The sequence below is a fragment of the Otolemur garnettii genome, unplaced genomic scaffold (assembly GCF_000181295.1).
Source record: "Otolemur garnettii isolate 467f Iridium unplaced genomic scaffold, OtoGar3 scaffold00028, whole genome shotgun sequence".
Lineage (NCBI taxonomy): Eukaryota > Metazoa > Chordata > Mammalia > Primates > Galagidae > Otolemur > Otolemur garnettii.
Window position 1 is genome coordinate 13,886,812 of NW_003852423.1, and position 14,892 is coordinate 13,901,703.

General features: G+C 39.2%; 1 protein-coding gene across 4 annotated transcripts in view; it reads right to left on the minus strand.

The window, feature by feature from the left end:
* PDE1C (phosphodiesterase 1C) overlaps positions 1 to 14,892 on the minus strand; it is a 651,334-nt gene that overhangs the window by 284,102 nt on the left and 352,340 nt on the right. The gene's annotated exons all lie outside the window — the stretch shown is intronic.

A 14,892-nucleotide genomic window follows, 5' to 3' on the forward strand; every position in this document is an offset into this window, starting at 1 on the left:
CTCACTTTATCAGCCTCGGTAGAGTGCTGTGGCATCACAGCTCACAGCAACCTCCAGCTCTTGGGCTTAGGTGATTCTCTTGCCTCAACCTCACAAGTACCTGGGACTACAGGCACCCACCACAACGCCTGGCTATTTTGTTGTTGTTGTTGTTGCAGTTTGGCCAGGACTGGGCTCAAACCTACCATGCTCGGTATATGGGCTGGCGCCCCACTCACTGAGCCACAGGCACTGCCCTCCTTTCCTATTCTTAAATAAAAACTTCACCCAAGCCAGAGCAGGGATTGGGACTCAGACAAAAAAGAAAAAAAAATGGTGATAACAAATAATCTACTCACGTCCCTTCTAAATAAAATACCCACACCACCTTTCCACATCTGGCTGGTTTTTCTTATTCATCCTTAAGCCTCTAGTATCATTTCCAGAAAGTCTTTTCTAAACCCCTAAGCTAAGCAGAGTTATACCTTTGTACCTTTATCAAAGAACTCATATTGAAATTACCTGCCTGAGTCACTAAATCTCTCCCATTCCCTCTTTACCTCCTTGATGGTGGAAACTATTATATCTCATTGTTGTTTTTGCTTTTGTTTTAATGATTTTCTGTTACACAGTTGGATTCAGTAAACGTGTAATGAAGAGTATCGGAGTGGAGTTAAACAAGTCAAAATGCACATCCATAAATAAACTATGCTCAACTCTATACTTTTGTTACAAGTTGTTTTTTAAAATTAACACTTTCAATTTGTTGTTCTTCCTCCAAACTCTCAGTAGTATCATTAATGCAAACCATGTGGACCGACTTTCAGTTTGCAAACCAAACCTAACCTACCCCCTTTAAATCTCTGGTGGGCATGTAAAGTACTTGCCCACACATCTATGCATTGCAGAACCTATTAGAGCAGTGGTTCTCAACCTTCCTAATGCCACGACCCTTTACTACAATACCTCATGTTGTGGTGACCCCCAACCATAAAATTATTTTTGTTGCTACTTCATAACTGTAATTTTGTTACCGTTACGAATCATAATGTAAATATCTGATATGCAGGATGTATTTTCATTGTTACAAGGGGGTCGAGACCCACAGGTTGAGAACCACTGTATTAGAGGATGAATCCAGGAACAGGAGAGTAACAGTGAACAGATGATACCTGGAAGCTTTGGCTCCTTCCCAGGCCTGCAGTTCATTTTCACAGCCTTATGGATCAGCCTGAGAGCAAGGCAGTAGCTTCTCCCACCTCTGCCCACTGCTGGCACCATTCCAATTAATCATCTGATAAATAAGATCCTAGAAAATTAATCTCCTGTAGGAGCAGAATAACTGCCTGAGGGGAGCCAAGTTTTGCAGAGTTTATAAGGTTTTACTCTTAATTATGATGAAAGATGGCATTCTGTGGCCATTACTGGAGGGAAGCTTTATATTAGCAGGTAACATTTATTAAGCACACTAACCATATACCTGGAACCAGGCCATATACCATACACACATTGTCTCATTTAATCCTTACAACAACCCTTTGAATTAGGTACTTTTAGTAACCCACCCCTTGAGAAGAATTGTGCTTAACTGGCTAAAAAATCACAAACTTAAGGAGGGCTGGAAACTGGTTTTAAATTCCAGTCTCTCAGAGTCCAAAAATCTATGCCCTAAATGCCAATGATGTTATATTGCCTTGTTTATAGACTTCTGATACAATTAAAAATCTATGCCCTAAATACCAATGTTACATTGCCTTGTTTATAGACTTCTGATACAATTATGCTCCTACAATGTCCTACACCAACCAATGGCAAAAGTAAGTCATTGATATCAAGGAGAGGAAATCATCTACCCCATAAATCTATAGACCAAAATACCCTTTAAACATGATTCGTTTTCCACACAAGAGACTAATTTAAGGAAAATTTCTTTCTATTCAAAATAATGATGTTAAATGGGAAGCAATTTAAGCTTTACAATGGCTTCATCAGAACCTCATCTGTCAAATTCCAAAATCATGCTCCCGGAACACATTTCTCAATACAGTGAATCAGCAGGGGCGGGGGAAGCAGATGTAAATCAAACAGGTGAAAGTATGAAGTTAGCATGGTCTAATGAGCACACACTGCAATCTTAATGAATAGCTGTGCTCGTGGGCCACCACCACCAGCAGTAGCACCATCATCACCACCACCACTGGAACTGCATTAAGTCTCTCCATTCCCAAAGAATAGCATTATATCCTCTGACGCATTATATCCATGAAACAGGCACTGTTTACATCACCAAAGGAGTTAATTTTTTATCTTTCATTCTTGATATTGGGTCATAACTCAGCAGTGGTGACTAATATACTACTATTACTCTTACCAACAACATAGTACACTAGCAATCACTAAAATTATCATAAAATTATGGCAAAATTATCCAAGATGTGGAATTTATGGATTTGGCATGACAGCAGAAAGGCGATTGTGCCATCCCACAGTCCAGATTGCTCACCTCAGCTTCCCAAGCTCTTTAATTGTTGTGCTAATTCCAAGAACTCTTGGTTATGATCTAATGATAGAGCACATCAAAAGACTAAGGAAATGACTATGTGAAAGTCCTCCATTTGTACATGTACCAGAGGGCAAGGAGACCATGCGGGCAACCTTGTCCCCTAGTGGCAGAGCACTGCAATTCAGAAACTCTCAGCAGAGAGAAATCTGCCTAAGATGTCACATTCAACCATGCATTCAAAGGTAATGGCTTTGTTGCAATCTCAAGTGACATTTCTGTTGTGTGCTAAGTAGGAATCTATTCCCTTTTATGTTGTGGCTTACTTTGGAGCTACTAATTTTGGCCAAAATTACTATGATAATTTACTCTCTGCACCCCCACACATAAAAGATGGAACTTCATTTCCTAGTAAATTCATTCTGTTTTATTGCTTCCTAAGTAACAATATGCAATAATACCACAGTGTTTCATTTAAGATCTGTGATTTTATACTTTCAGGACTGGTAAAATGTAACAGCATTTGGAACTTATGATTTCTAATTTGTTTCAAGATTAGAATATACTGTATTTACATAGCCAAGCAGTATTATCTTTTCAAGACAACTTTAAAATATCTTCTAATGCATGATTAAAAGTACTTTTAAAATCTTTCCTTTTAAAATTTAAATGTATCTAGTATATCTTTAAAATCTTATATGTCAGCTGTATTTATGACATATAATTCATAACTTGCTATATAATGAATCATAAGTTGAAATAGTAACATTAATAATAACAGCTAAAAGCAGGATATATGCTTAATGATTTTAATCTTTCTCTTATTTAATCTCTATAATAATCCCATAAGGTAAGATCCATTATTATTCTCTTTATAAGGAAGAAGAGGGTAAAGTTTAGAGTAAGGTCTCTTATTAATAATTTAGTCACTATTGACATTTTTTATTATTGTTTATTATAGTTGAAAATGTTCTGTATAAAGCATTGTAGAATATTGTAAATATTGTAAATATTGTAAATATAAATACTGTAGGATATTTAGCAGCATCCATGGTCTCTATTCCCTGTGTAACAGTGATATCACCAGAAGTGATAACCAAAAATGTCTCTAGACATTATCAAATGTCTTCTTGGGGAAAAATCCCCCCCCCAAAATGAAAACTACAAACTTACAGAAATTAAGTAACTTACTAAAGATCATATACTATTGCTTCTCTACCTTTTGGCTAAGATTGAATTAGAATGACTTAGGAAATAATAGTTTAGAAGCCAGGCATTTTGACTCTAAAATGTATGCTCTCAACAAGTAAACTATGGCGCTATTTACTCTGTGAGAGTTTAAGGAATATAATTTTTCCTTCAAAATAGGATGAACTAAAAATGATAAACTATAAATTCCTTCCTATGGAAACACTGTCTGCGGCTACACCAGACCAGGCCCATCCAAACTTTTTCCCTGATTAAGGCCCATGATATTGAGTCATAAGTGAGCAGTGGTGACTGGTTATTGCCCTTGTATACTTTTCTTCCTTGCTCTACCTATCCCAACCCTCTTGTAGTCCTGTTCCAGGAACACCAAAAGATGGTTACCAATCACTCACTAAGGCTGATTTCCACTCTTCAGTAAACAAGATTCAGCCTCCACCCTCACAGAGTCCCCTGAGAGTAGAGCCTGTCAACCTCCTACCAGATCCCTGACGGGATCCAAGAATTCCACCTTCCACCCTACACTGTCTCAAAGTTCAAGCCCTCTGCACAGTAGCCGTGGAACTTTGGTTTTCTCCTGAGGGATGTCTGGAACCTTCAGTGACGAAGCACTTTCCATGTGCCAAAGACCTCCCCTGTGCTTTACATTTATAATTTCTATTATATTCTAGGCTCATAAGAACCCTAGGAAGCAAATATTATTTCCGTTTAACCAAGAAGAAACAGACTCCAGTAAGTAGGAGAACCCAACAAGCATAACATAGGGTTCATGTCGAGATTCAGATTTCAACCCAAATGGGGATGACTCCAAACCTCTGTGCTTTACCTCACCCTTACACCCTTCCAATATCATGGCTGAGCAAAGACTACAGACATGCCTCTTCCAAAGTGTGTTCTCATCTCACTCTACTCCCTCCAGCTTGCTTAGAAATCTTCATCCTAGTCCCCTCTTCCTGACATCCCAAAGTATAGGAATAAACAATCTGGAGCTGAATACAAGTCCACTCATGAAGAAGAAAGGGAAACATGTGGGCAGTGACCCTATGAACTTTGAAAAGGCATCATATTAAATCAGAGGACAGAAAAATACAGAACTAATTTTCTCTTATCTGATCCTATTTTTGTTATTTACTTTTTATGCATAAAAAGTTATGTACTCGTGTGTGACTGATCACACTGCTTCAAAGCATTTTAAGCTGTTACTAACAGTCGCATATCAGCATCAGGTAGCGGGTGGGGCAGTCAGGAACAGTTTGTTTTCCAGCGTCCTTGACCACCCACCCTTGGTTTGACCATTACTAAAGATTAGATGATTTTGATTAAAAAAATAATCTGGTGATGAAGGTGAAGATGTCCCCCCTTCCATCACATGACTTCAATAGATCTTATCGTTTATTTGTTTGTTTTAAAATCTTCATTAAACTTTCCTGAGGGCTTCCACTTTTAGGTTAAGGTCAAATATAAAAGATTTCAAATATAAAATGTCCTGAGGCAAAGAGAATAGTTGGCAGAGTGGGGAAATGAACTACCAGAGATGTTTACTAGGTGTTTACTCAACTTTAAGCTGCTTCATTTCTTCCTTTGGGGATGATTTTTTAAAATGGAGGGGTGGGGGGGCTCCACAACTATAAAAAATTAGAAAACCATTGGAATGGAAATAACTCAAGGAGCTTTCAACATCTCAAAGTTGTGCCTTTAAACCTGGCCTTCAAACTACTTCTCTGCTTTGTGAGGTAGTCAAGTTACTTCTCTGCCCTGACTTCCTCTCCTGTAAAACAGGATTGCTGGGAAGATTAAGTAAGATTAGGCACGTGAAGCGCCTGGCAAGCAGCAGACACAGAACAGATTTCAGTCAATAGGGTGGCCTTTAGACATGAGTGTTTTTGCAAAAATGTGTACTCTGGAAATTATACTTTTAATGTCCTTCCCATCCTTAGTTCTCATTAGTTCAGTGAAACTAGAAGTATTCTAAACCAAGGGCTAATGACCAAAGGACCATTAATATGAGCAGAGAACTGTGTTACCTGCCCAGTGACCTCTGTGCTAACTGGCTCCCCTCGAGTGATCCAGTTACAGGTGTCAGGAGACCCACGATCACGGCACATACTGTTCAGCGTCCCGTGCTTCCTTGCAGAAGGACGTCAGTAATTAGAATCAGAGAATACTGCTTTTGAGTCAAAAGGAACCATATTCATCCTCATGCTCAACCTCATATTTTCATAGTGAGGAAACTGAGACCAGAAAGAAGAAATTAGGGACAGAACCCAAACATGATTTTTAATCTTACATCTATACCAGTGGTTCTCAACTAGAGGTGATTTTGACCTTTGGGGTCATTTTTGGTTGCCACAACTAGGAGAAGGGGAGTTGTTACTGGCATCTAATAGGCAGAGGCCAACAACACTGCCAATATCCAATGATGCACAAGACATCCCCACAGTGAAAGCATCAACACTGCCCATCCATGCCATTGGATTGAGTGGCTCTAGGGAGTCCAGAAGCTGCTTCTTAAGCTATGGCTGTTGGAACTTGAACTTGGCCTCAGTTTGAAGGCCCTCACCAGCAACTTTATCAGTCCACTCAATTCTGCCTCTTTAGCATTAAAGGCCACTGGAATTAGTTGGGATTTAGAGACTTGCTGCCTTAGGCAATTAAAGCCTAGCCATAATTTTTGAAGCACAGTGGTACCCCCGCCTCAGTGCTATTGACAGTCCAAAGGATGCACTTAGATCTTATTAGGCAATCTAAGAAAATGATTCTCAAGACCATTTTGCCAAACCGAAAAGCCAAATGATGCACAACCACACAGTTATTAAATACTCAGAATTATACACCTCAAACAAATACATGTGACACTACACTGAACAACTCCAGAATTAATGATTTGAAGGAAGAGAAGACAGAGATTGAGCCACCGATCTAGAGCAAAAGCAGCGCTCTCAGTTTCCACCCAAAGCTAGAGTTCCATGTTGGAAGAACTAAAATAGAAAAGAAAAGCAGAGTCAATGATCCAAGCAATTATGTACTTTCTGGTTCTTGCCATGCATGCCATCTGTCTTGCTGACCTCACAGCCCTCCACAGGGGCCAGTGTGAGGGTCAGATGAGAGTCTGCATGAGGGAGTAGGCAGTGAACTGCAAAGCTATTTGAAAATATGAGTCATTTATCAGTCGGAGCTTATTTACCCACAGTTCCACCTGGCAACTCTGACTTTAGTTCTGATCTATGGTAGAATATAAGAAGGATCCCAATATGATTTATTTATAAATTCAACCCACATTGAATAAACACCTGCCATGTCCAATGATTTGGGGGAGCACAGTCGTCAGTCAAAAAAAACCCCACATCACCCAGTTAACTCTTATACATGGAATTAGAGCAGCAGAAGTTCTTTTAGGTGGAAAAACCTGAGAAGGCGCCACTGAAAGAGATGACATTCAAATTAAATTTTAAAGAAAAAATGGGACAACAATCATTCAAAATACTGAAAAGAATATGAATAGAAAAAGAATCATAAAAAACACGAGGTAAATAGGTAAATATGACACTGAGTAAGGCATGCAGCTTGCCTGGCACCTAGGGTGAATAAAGAAGAGTAAGTAACAGAGAACAAGGAGGAAAGACAACGTGGACGTAAATGCAGAAAGCCTTAAATTTTAGAGAAGAAGATTGGCTGCCAGGCGTGGTGGCTGCCATCTGTAATCCCAGCACTCTGAGAGGCCAGGTGGGTGATCACTTGAGCTCAGGAGTTCCAGGCCAGCCTGAGCAAGAGTGAGACCCTGTCTCTACTATAAATTAAAAAATTAGCTGGGTGCAGTGGTGTGTGACTGTAAACCCAGCTAGTTGAGAGGCTAAGACAAGAAGGTGGCTTCAACCTAGGAGTTTAAGGTTGCTATGAGCTAAGCGTGTGATGCCATGGGACACTAGCCTGGGCAAGAGAGCGATACTCTGTCTCAACAACAACAACAACAACAAAATTGGCCTTGAATGACCAATGGAAAGCCAATGGAGATTTTTGGCTATTTTTTAAACATACTGGGCACAATCAGAGAAAGTAATGAGATGTGGCTATCCACAATGGAGAACGTGAAGTAAGCAGAGTAAAGAAAGAGATTGGGGGGTTATTTAATACTCCAAAAGATAAGGAATGAGATTAGCCCAAAGTTGTAAGAATAAAAATAAAAGGAAGACAAAGCCCATAATCTGTTGGAGACCCATTTTATCATGGGTGAAGAGGAAGAACAAAAAGTTAAAGCTGAAGCAACACACAATAGGAGATCCTATAGAAATGACTCAGAAGTTCTGATACTGGAGAAGCAGAAGAATGGTAGTAATTACCAAACAGAAGGAAGATGGAAGAGAAAGAGGACTAAATGGCACCTAGACAGTCTTCTTGACTCACAAAATGGAAGCCCAACACCAAGGACATTCCTGCTGTAAGTACCAAGATATAACACCCAGACTCAGTGCCTGGGGTACTTACTACACCCAATGGCCCCTCTCCCATGCCTAGTCCCCAGGCTAGACAGCCTCTAGATAGCCTCCCTGGGTCTAGAGCCCTACACTGGTGCTCTCCAGATTCCTGCTGCTTATTGGCAGGGTGAAATAATGAGTTGAGGGATGAACGAGAGGTGCTGCCTGATCCTCTAAACTCTGACCCAAAGTTAGCTATGCAGACCCGCCGTCACCTCCTTTCTCCCTGGCTGTGCTTGACCTGCAGTTATAGCACTTGCAGGCCCTTTCCCACATGCATCGTCTGGGCATCATGTTTTATGGGCTACATCTCAGCACCCATCTGTGACAAGGGCTCTAACTACTGTTGCTCCTTCTGGTCTGGCCTGCACTGCCACCCCTCACTATGAAGTCATCCCAATGCAGGTGGCAACTGTGGAATGTGTCTGATAAACTTGTATTGACTACTCTGAGAATGTATTAGTTACCACAAATACAGAAAAATATTTTTAAAAGGCTTTGTCTCCTAGAAGATCCTCTTGTCCCTGATGTCACCACTAATCCTTAGGCTCTAAATATCAGTAATACTAAGTAAGTAGCAGAATGCAGGATTAGTTGTACATATGTGTGCAAAAATACGTGCTTTGATTTATCCTGTGTTGCCCCATTAACTTTCCCAACCAGCTATTTTGGTGCCATTTTCATTGCAAAGGTAGGAGACAGTAGTCCACCAATTCTATTTCAAAAATGTTAAAAGAGCTTCACCATTCACCTATGGACCTTAATATGTCCTTGGAAGGACACAAAGACACAGTTCAGCAGAAGATGTACCTGTTACTTACTACATCCCATCCTAGGATACACCTGTTTAGAAGGCAGTTTTCCCACAGACACTCACCTCTCCAGCCCTCCCACATAGCAATCTATCATTAATAACACAGGTGGCGGTTCTGTTGATGGCTCATTAAATATGCTGATTCATGAAGGCTGAGCACAGGCAGGCCTAAGGAAACCATGGCTGGATTTAATCAATTACTGAGCTCATCAAATATGACTACTGACCCACATCAAAATCCAAGTGGACGAAGGTATTAGACACTTGGGAGAAAATAACTTCTTGCTTTACCTTGCAATAAATAAAGGCTGCTCTGTTAACTATATGTAATATACACTTAATTACCTCCTCACATTTCTATCCTGAGCTGTCTTCCTTCTAGTATCCAAAATATTTTTGAGCCATTTCCCCCTTTGGAAAAAAAAAATTCCTAATATTTAAGATTTTTATAATATTAACACAAACTCAAATTCCTGAGATAAACTCTACCTGATTATAACATATGCTCCATTCATGTATTATTTTCACTACTTGCCTCTCTACATTCATTAAATAGAATTCATTTACATTTGTAAAAAGCCGAAAGGATCAGCAAAACATACATGTTAGCAAGAACTGAGAACATGAAGAAAATGAACAGAAAAGATTATGGACTCTCCTCTCAGACTTCAATGTGACTGTACTCATGATGAATAATAAGGCACAATGTAGGCTCAGACTGCCATCTAGGAAGAAAATACCTGGTACCGTAGTTTAAGTATCCCCCACCCAACAGACCTAACTATTCTCAATGACCTTCAATACTTATATCTTATTACTTATATCTTAATACTCAACACATCTTCTTAGAATTATTTTATTCACAGGTATGTCACCCACAAGCCTGTATACTTATTCAGAGGTTTCTTTTTTAACATATCTTGTTATTTCCAGCATTTACTAAAGTAATGCATTTCCAGCATTTAATACTTACGATAGTATATGACAACATACTATAGTAAGTATCAATTTTGTTAAACCAGAAGATTGTTGTGAAGTACTACGCATGCGACTATCAATAAAATATGATTACTGAAAAGATGAGAGAAGCCTTTGCATAGGATAAAGAGACAGAATTTCTTCCACACTGTCTAAACAGAGCTACAATTAATAATAAACAAACAGAAACCTTCATTCTAATAAAGGTTTCACTATCTGGTGTGGCTCAAAACCCCAAATTGTAACCATCCTCATCAAAGTATTTTCATAGCCCAGATATGTGAAAATTGGACATGTGTTTGCAAAGGTACTTCAGATTCATGGATATGTCTTTATCTGTGCCTCCACCTCCAAATTACACTGACCTTAGCATCACAGTATCCCTGGTAACCTAAAATAGGGGTGTGGGGGGAAAGGGCATGTGTGTGTGTGTCTGTGCGTGTATTGGAAGCACTTCTGATATAGATTCAGCCTGGATCATCATCTCTGATAACAATTCCTTTCTTCAAGGGCAGCCCAGAAGTAGCGAATTATTTCTGTGTATTTACGATTATTCTGTACACGGTCTGGCTTGCTTTCCAATTGACAAACTTCCGCAAGCCAGACCAGACACCTTGAAGGTGAAGCTGTATTAAAAGCAACCTGATGGGAATTTCGTGGGTAATCAAGCTTAGTGTGTAATCTTCCCTAGTTGTCAAATTACTATTTCACCACTTCGGCAAATCCCTTAGAATGATCGGCCCTCATGGACAAGACTCATTCATAACATGAAAGGATGGTTCCCCTTAATCATGTAGATTTAAAACTCCATCCAATAGGGTTTTCTGTGCAGGAAGAAGCTTATCTCCTACCTACTTGGTGCCCTTGCTAACCTGGTAAAGAGCCCTATAATGTCACTATTGAAATTCTGGTGTTGGAAGAGATGAGTGCATTTCTGTTAATGCTAAATGTGAGAGCCAGTAGAATCACTCTCGTCCAAATATTTCCTTGGGCTACAAAATACATCTTGTACCTTATGAAATACTTGATAACGACCTCAGCTGAGTTGTAGTAGGATAATTTCTATGAAAACTGGGGGATTTCTTTTTCTTTAACAAAGCTTTGAAAGGTAAATAAATATACAAATGAAATAAAATGAAATGTAGCTAAGGAAAGCATAAACAAAGTTGGATTATTTTTGTATCCTAGGATGTCTTCCTCTTGATGCCCAAATCAAACCTACTTCATCTAAAGCTTTCTAATAGAACACTTATGTCATTCAGTTTTCCTACGTGAAGCCACAGTTTTCTTTGACTAATTATTTAGCCAAATAACTACAGGTAGAACTCAATTAACCAACTGAGTTTACAATGGTACGGCTGTCCCTAACATGAAAAGGAATCACAGCTACTACCAGTCCAAATGAATCATCAGACAGGCTTACATTCAAACAGACCAGCACCTGGCATTTAAAATTGTCTACCATTCATCTGATAAGGAATCTATAAACTCTGCATCTACAGATCCCCAGATCTATTTCATAGAAAAACACATATCTGACTAAAAATAGAAGAGCTCAAACCAATCCTCTATGAATCTGCACATTAAATGACTTCAAAGAATCTGGTTCAAGGTAGTCTGTTTTTTATTACAGTAGTATAACAAAAAATGCAACAGCACTTACGTCAGATATGCAAAAATACACTTTAAAAATTGACATTGTAATTTGAAACTTGACAGGTTTGAGTAGCTCTCTTAGAAAACTTCCTCTCACCTGTCTATCTCTCCTTAAAATAAAATTGAGATAACTTTGAGGCATCTCATACCCCATGTGAATATGATAAATTACCTTATACTACTAAAGACTATCATGCCCTCTATCTGAGTGATTAATTTACATCCTGCTCAGTGGTTTACATGCAATTACTATAGTGAGTCCAATGAACCTGAACAAGACAGAACTGGCTAGCCATCTGCATAAGCTCACTATATTTAGAAAAAGTATAGCAACATCCAGGAAGCTTAAACGTTTTAGTTCAGGTTTCTCTCAATGACTCCTGTACTGTATGTTTGGTAACAAAGTATAATACCGCTCCTAAGGACCACTGACTTTACTTGGAAACCACAGGATACAGTAATCTCTACTATGAGACAATGCTCATTAGAAAAGGTAGGACTAAAACGGTCATCTAAAAATGTCTTTGTTGAAATCTACTGGCAGATTTTAATTACATTAGCGGTTTTTTTTTTTTTCAGCATGTAATCTGCTTAATTCTGTAATGCCAAAGTCAAACACAAAGTAAAGCAAACACTAGCCTTTCAGACTAAATTGTGAACTTTAAATGTTTGGTGAACCAAAAGTCTAAGCAACCCTGTATCTTTGGAATGTGCTTTCCAAACTCTTCTCAATAAAACAAAATAAATATTTTAGCACTTGCATTAAGTACAGTTATATATCTCTTAATGATGGGGCTACATTCTAAGAAATGTATCCTTAAGCAACTGTACCATTGTTTGAATATCACAAAGTGTGTTTACACTAACCTAGATAGGAGAGCCTACCACACACCTAGGCTGTGTTGTACGGCCTATTGGGCAGCATGTTACTGTACTGAATACTGTGAGCAGTTATGACACAATAATATTTGTGTCTAAAATACACCTAAACTTAGAAAATGGAATGCTGTGTATTACTATGAGTCAGTAGGCAATAGGAATTTGTTAGCACCATTATAGTTTAATAAGACTGTTGTTGTATATGTGTTTTGTTGTTGATTGAACATTGCTATACACCATGTAGTATTCCCGGTGTCTCTCCTTAGGGCCCTTGACACTAGACTTATGTCTAGTCAAGACTAGCTGAAGTTAGAGCATTGTTCTTATTAAGGGAAGTGTTATCAACCAAAAGAAACAGTACTCTACTCTTACCAGGTTCTCACCGGATCATACCATCCCAATCCTGACATCTCCCAAATTCATTCACACTTTTTCTGGAAAAAATCCTGGGAAAATCCATACCATGTTACCTGGTACATAAAATAGGGAGAGTATATATTAAGGAAAAAAAACTTAGGTTTATGTTTTAATCATTTCAACTGAGTTGCATGTGATAAAACTGTGTTACTGCTCTCCAGTGCTATCACCAACAGTCTGAAAAACACATCAATTTAAAAGAGCACAGTCCCTGAGAATAGTTAGTATTTATGCATTTAATAACATTTACTAAGGGGCTCTATGGCAGATGCAGGAGACACCAGAAGGCCTAACAGACAAGGCACTCTCAGTTGGGCAGAGACAATGAAGGAAAACAAGGGCAGCTACAGGATCGTGTGGAAGGCAGACATACTTCAAAGAGCATTAACTACAAGATGGACCAAGGTTTGAGGTTTGGGTGGGGAAGACTAGCTTACAGGCGGTCCCTGGGTTATGAAGGAAAGAAATTCTACAGGTTTGTTCGTAAGTGGAATTTGCATGTTAGTGAGAACAGATAAATTTACCTGCTACTTCTAATAGCCTCCATTCTTAAATATGAGTCGCTCATCAGTCAGATGTTTGCAACTTGGGTACTGCACGCACACAGAGGAACGCATCACTATAGTGTGTTCAAACCCCAACGCGTTATCATGACAGGAAATAGTTATCCACTCCCTGGAGGCCTGACTGATTTCTTCAGTAACTTGGAAACTGATGCATTTTGTCTCACCTAACTCTCAGCACAGCTGAGGCCTACACCATTAAATACACCTAAAATAAATACATTTATTAAGAGTTTACCAAAGCCCTTCCTAAGAAAGCATCCATGATCAGCTGAACCTTTAGAATCACAACTTTGATGGAGAGGCAAAGCTAAGGTTTAAAAAAATAAAGAGGGGAGGTTAGACGTGGCAAAAAATGATGCTAAAGAAATAAAGGTGGTCATATGAGACCTTCTGTGCTATTATTGTCCAATTAAACTTATGAAAACATATCACTGTAAAAAAAAACAGTGCATGAGAGATGAACCAATGAATGCACATGGGAGGTAATGACTATATTAACGTGTTTGACTAAAGTAATTATTTCACTGTGTATGCATATGGACATACATACCTCAAACATATTCTATACCTTAAATATATACAACTTTAGAAGATATGCCAATGAATACATTCCACCATGAATTACTTGACGCTTCCTAAGCTCATTTTATTATTCAATTATTTAGAGAACCCACCCACCCTCTTTGTGTTAACAGCCTGCGTACACACACAAATATATATGCCGCTCCTCCACATCACTCAACAACATCTGTCAACGGGCACTTTAATGAGGAATTAAAATGTGTTTCCCACTGGTGCTGGGAGACCACACACTCAAAGATCTGGTGAGTCATTTTTGTTGAACTGAAAACACAGAGGACATTAAGTCCAAAGTTTAATAGCCACACAGATCAGGGCAAGTGTCCACCTCATCCCAGCATGGCTCCTTCACACCAAAGGGTCTGCAAAGCACAGTCCAGAGCCAGAAGGGGGCCTCCCCCTTATAGATCCACTTTCCATGGTGCAACTCGGAGGGTGGTGTCCCATGGTAGTCTGCTTTAAATTACTCTCTCCACAGTCAAATCAAAAGACTACCACTGACCTTAAAAACGTTTGTACCTATGCTTTGAGCTCAACAGCGTTTTGTCAGCAAATCAGGCAAAAAGGAATTCAGACACTAAGAGTGTATTTAAAGACCCAGTCGTGTTCCACATCCATAAACCTCAGCCCCCCCCCCCCCCGCCAGCCCAGTCCCTCCCTGGTCAAGGTTTTAGTAAAATCACTAGACAACGCAGCAGGAACAAGCTTTTGAATCCACAGGATTCACTCTCATGTGAAGATGTCCACCTACTGTGCCACACTCGGTGCTTGAGATCAATTTTTAATTACAGCAGCAGCAGCGATTGGGAGATAAAGCAGACAACATGCGGAGAAGGAACCAAAAGC